The sequence below is a fragment of the Triticum aestivum genome, chromosome 1A, assembly GCF_018294505.1.
Source record: "Triticum aestivum cultivar Chinese Spring chromosome 1A, IWGSC CS RefSeq v2.1, whole genome shotgun sequence".
Lineage (NCBI taxonomy): Eukaryota > Viridiplantae > Streptophyta > Magnoliopsida > Poales > Poaceae > Triticum > Triticum aestivum.
In genome coordinates, this window is record NC_057794.1 from 593,981,169 (window position 1) to 593,986,905 (window position 5,737).

The following is a 5,737-nucleotide window of genomic DNA, read 5'->3' on the forward strand; positions in this document are numbered from 1 at the left end:
CGCAGTCGACTGCTGGACTGGGGTCTGAGCTCTACCTTCCTTTCTTTTCTTCCATCCGCAATCTTTTTTTTTTGACTTGACCCGGGCGGACCGGTCGAGTTGGGTTTTAATCAGCGGGGGCACGCCAAGTGCACCCGCTGGGTGTAGCCCCCGAGACCGCAGTCGACTGTGTGAAGTCGGCTGGGGTCTAAGCGAACTTCTTTAAGTTTTATCCACTCGGAAGCGAACGACTTTTGATCTTGTCGATTGACATGTCTTTTGCCTTCTGCAGAAGTCTTGTACTCTCATTTTCAAGTTTGTTGAACTTGAGGAGAAGCAGAGGCAACTCAACCTCGACTTGGAGTTGGCCCAGCAGAATCTGAAGAAAGCTCAAGACGAAGCTGCTGATATGGAAGGTAACTGTCTGTCGACTGTCTTTTTAAAACATTTCTTCAAGCTCTTGTCTGATCTGAATGCTTCTTTTGCAGAGAAAATGAAGCTGGCTCTGAAGAAGAAGGACTCGGACCTCGCCGCTGCACAGAAAGAAGCCCAAGATAAAACTGCCCTTGCAGACCAGAAGCTGGCTTCAGTCGAAGCACTGGAAGGGGAGGTGACCAAGCTGAAGTCCTGATGGTCTCCCCATCCTTCGTTCGCCATTTTCTTGCAGGTCACACCAAAGAGGCCACCATCATACTGGAAGCAGTGGCATCACATGACTTATGGATTTGGCATTCTTTCTTTGGAATGCCCAGTTCTCACAATGACATCAATGTGCTTCAGTGATCTTCCATGTTCAGGAGACTTTGCAATGGGGAATCGCTGTCGTGCAACTACACTATCAATGGCTGCGACTACAACATGGGGTGCTACATTGCTGATGGTATCTATCCTCGGTGCGCGGCATTTCTAAGCAGCTAGGAAGGATGTGGAGACCGCATTTAGAGTGCTTCAAGCTCATTGGGGAATTGTTCGTGGAGGTGCAATTATGTGGGAATCAGAGACTTTGTGCCAGATGATTACATGTTGTGTCATTTTGCACAATATGATCACTGAGGACAAGTGGGATGGGGTAGCTCAAACTAATGATCTTGAAGCGCCTGAGGCGGAAGATCAAGATGCAGATTAACTTATGAATTTTCTGCACATGCATCAGAGTTTTCGAGATCATCAGGTGCATGCATAGCTACTCAATGATCTTCTGGAGTTTGAGGGTTTGAATTTGAGCGGACATGCCCCGACGCGATAGCGGGCGTGTAGGGGGGCAGATCTGCCAAGTCCGGCCGTAGATGCTCTAATAGTATATGCATAATATCGCGCGCGCGCACACACGAAAGACCAAAGAGTAAAATACTCCCTCCGTTCCTAAAAATGAGTCATTTTACATATTTCAATAAAGACTACATATAGATGTATATATAGACATATTTTAGAGTGTAGATTCACTCATTTTGCTCCGTTTGTAGTCCACGTTGGAATATCTAAAAGGACTTTTATTTAGGAATGGAGGGAATAATAACGTAGAAGTTTAGCATTGAATACATAAGTTCACTCGTGGGCTAAAGGAAAATATCAAGTTCACAGCCAGGATGCATAGAAAAACAAACGATTTATTCATATAGGAAGAGCTAAGGAAACAGAGATGACCGACGGCAGCAATTTGGTCCAATATCCATCACGTACTTCTTGTACCTGCAAGAAAAATGATGAGGTATTAACGAGTCAGTAACAAGTGTAACAAGTTCTTTTTGCAATGAACAAGTCTACAAGTTTACCAAAATGATTAGGCTGATACAATACCACTTACTATTTCTTAGTCTTTGTGGTCTTCTGCCGTTCTGTTGGTGGTGTTTCTTCATCCACAGTTGGAACCGGTGCTAACTCTTTCTGTACATTTGCCTTGCATGCATCTAATAGTGTGGTTCTAGCTTCCTCATATGAAGGTGGTTTGTAGCCCTTCGGAGCTTGTTTAATTGCAGATACCATTTCATAATATTGAGGGCTTCTCATCGGTCATCGCATTGAGAGGAATACCATTCCCAGTAATAAACTCCATGATTTTCAGATCAACACTATCTATTTCTGTCACACCAAATGCTTCCGCTGATGGGCTATAGGTCTTTGTGACGACGGTCTTTGAAACTCCTTCCTCTTTATCCTGTTCAAATTCAGAATTAAATCAGAAGAGAAGAGTAAAACAAGACAGCAGAATAATTAATTTAGGATTAAACAAGCGTGTTGTCTAGAATAATTTAAGATAATTCAGTTTAGAACTTTATATGTATGCATGTACCTTGTCAGTTGTCACATAATGAAGTTTAAAATTTAAGAATAATTAATTTAGGAGTATCAATTTAGGATTTTTTTTTTCCTTGTGCTCTAAAAAGTATTGTTACCTCATCAAGGAAGGGTTGTTTATTAGCAGATGTTTCAGCACCTTGCTCGGTCGATTCTTCTTCTCCATCTTCTTCACCGGGGTCAGCGTCACCATCTTCGTGGACCTCAAGGTCATCTGTCAAATCTTCCCTTCTTTTTTCTTCTACAGAACCGCCAACATCTTCATTTTGTTTACGTTTTCCAAACGCCATCTAATCTCTGCAAACTTCTATCACCAATAAAAGAATTAATCAAACTAGAAAGACGTCTTCTGAAGCTAAAGTGCTAAACGTTTGTACCTGGTGATCTTGGTGCAACGAGGAAGCCCTTCCTGGATCCACACGCTGCTCTAGAGAAGAAGAGATGAGGAGGCGGACGAAATTATGGGTTCAGCGCTGTTTAAGAATGAGATATGAGTATATGATGCTTGGAATTACCATATTTTATTTTATTTTTAAGTAGTTGCCATTTTTAAGTGGGCTCAATTTATTTGCTGCCTCACTATTTGGTCGTGTGTTGCCTACTAGGCGCCGGTGCGCCGGCCAGGATTTGGGCCGGTCCAACCTAAACCGATTAGCTCGTTTTAAGCCGCTCGATCTGTAATTTCTTTACCCCGCTTCATTAGAAAAACAGAGGGAAAACGCATAGTTGACTCGGAACTGGCCGCTGTCTTCGTCTGCCACAGCCCGCGTTGCCCGTGGCTGGGCGCGCGTCTGTAACAACCTGCACCGCCGGTGACTCACCATGGTCGCCGGTCACCGGCCTTGCCTCTGGTCGCCGGCCTCGTCTCATGTATTCCTTGTCAGATCCACGCATGCAGCAACTTAACCCCGCGGATGCAGCTCCCGCACTGGCGATGGCAGCACTGGTGGGATGGCCGTAGTGCCGGTCGCCGGTCGCAACACCCCAAGGATGAGCTCACAAAAAAGTACACTCCTTCGGGTTTGCCGGTGGCAACAAAAATGTCCGCCGGTAGTAGCAAAAAATTATGCTGGTTTTAGCAAAAAAAAGCTCGTCAGTGCCGCCACCCCGTCGCCATTGCAGCAAAATTTATCATCGGTTGTAGCAAAAATGAAAAGAGGTTCCAGCAAAAAATTAAATGTAGCAAAAATCCCGCCGCGATGGCACCACCATCCTCTTGAATTGCAGCAAAATTGAAAAACGGTTCCAGCAAAAATCCGAAGAGGTTCCAGCAAAAAAATCATGGCGGGCACAGCCAACGCTGCCAAACAACCATCGTCGCCCATGCATCAAAATCGAATGATGGTTCCAACAAAAAAATGGTTCCAGCAAAAAATCATGGCAGCAGCATAACACCATCTCTCAGTTTGTAGCAGAAACGAAAGAAGCTTCCAGGAAAAAAAGTGGTTCCATCAAAATAAATTGATGCAGCAAACAATCCATGGCGGCCACCGCCGTTGCACCATCGTCACCGGCAAATCCCCCGGCCGGTCCCCCGCACCGCACCTCATCGGTGCCGCAGGCAATTGCCGCGCGTGGTGGCGGGGGCCTCCCAAAATAGCGCCTGCGAGGAGGCTGTTGCGAGGTGGACGACGGGCAGGCTGGCGTGGGGTCGGCGTTGGTGATCACCGGCAAGAACTATTCTGGAGGCTGCCACTGGGGAAGAAGACGATAGGAGATACTCCCTCCGTCTAGGTGTGTAAGTCATCTTACGTTGTGCATCGCGACCAAGGCGGAGAGGAAAACAAGAAAACTTAATGTCTTTTTGCTAATTAATAGCATTGCATGCAATGAACTAACCACTGCATGTCATGTTTGGTAGCCTCAAGTCATTGAAAGCATGCACGGCCCACATCTCTTATTGGTTGATATGTCACAAAACAAAAAACGAGGAGGGAGTTAATGTATCGTGCCTAAGTGTTTTGGAATTATTTGATTTTCGTAAGGTGACTTACACACCTAGACGGAGGGAGTAAAAGGAAAGGACAACGATGAATGAATGGATGGAGCGATTCGTGGGGATAAGGAGAATATTTAAGCGGTGGTGTGTGGGCCCGTTGCCAGCCTGGGCGCACTGGCTCTAAACGTTTACCTTTTTATTAATGAAAATCAGGGGAAATCATTTCTAAAAAAACTTGATAATTTGATACTCCCTCATTAAAGGGAGTATATATCATTGCCATCTTTGTGTGTTCAGAAATATCACTTCAAAAAACGACATTTGAAAGATGCCAGTGTAAAAATTGACATTGGCATATACCGAACTAACCCTACAAAATATGTTGACGTGACAAATATCAATCCCAAACCAAGGACAACAGTAATCACGTAAATGGTGTGACATCCAGATACAAGACCTTCAAGAAGAAATCGTCGGTCAAACATTTTTCAAGATATAACACCTTCAATTTATGACGATGCTGCTTGATCCAATCCTTTAGGCTAGATAATAAGTTTGCACGCACGTGACACACGTACTTGTTGTTGATGTTGATGTTGTTATGCACCGTGGCTAACAACAAGCGCATGCTGACCTGGAAAAGGGCCATTTGGCTAGCTCGCGTTCAAGGAGGGGTCATCAGACGTCACTTGAGGCCATCATCTGCATCAAAACTGTTTCTTGCCACACGAACGATGTTTTCCCATCAAACACCATCGGCAATTAATGCATCATTGGTTTTTACGATCTACATGTAGTCGATGAAGGAAGTAGAGTGATGGGTGGTGTCCCAATGGGTCTCGCATGCGATGAAGGTGGCACGATGGTTCGAGCCCTCAGATGGATAATAATAGAGGTAACCCTACTCATTTAGAACAACATGCCAATCCGACTTGGGAGCACATAGACTCTCCTCCTTCGCCATCGCCCTCTCTAATGGTGTAGTTGTGCAGGGAAGCCTTGGTCTACCGGTGGGAGCTGTAATTTTCGTATCTTGGGGCTTTAGGTATGTCCTCGCTTGTCTGTCACCTCGGTCCATCCAGCGTGGTCGCGGCATCACTCAATAAGGTCTCCTCCAACTTCTTCTTGAGCTTCAGCGGTGTGTGTGTTATTGGATGTAGCGACAAGATCGATGTGTACTTGTTTGCCTTTCTCTCTGTGGAAACATGCAGAGTTGGATGTGTCTTTGTCAAATGGTCTACGATAATATGGACATCCCGGGTTGAATTATATTTTACCCATCATTTTTGCTGAATTTTTTTCCATGAAGGAAGGAAAGACCCCGCCGTTCCTTCCGAAAACATTACCAACTGCGGTGATTTATTTCCCAATATTGAAAGGAGGGAAATATCCCGCCAGAAATTTCACATGTATCATTGTTGACATGAAATTGTTATCTATCTCAGCAAGTAAAAATATCCCGCATGATTTTTTCTTGTGCTAGTTTTTTGCTCCAAGAACTATCCCAAATCTCTCTCTCTCTCT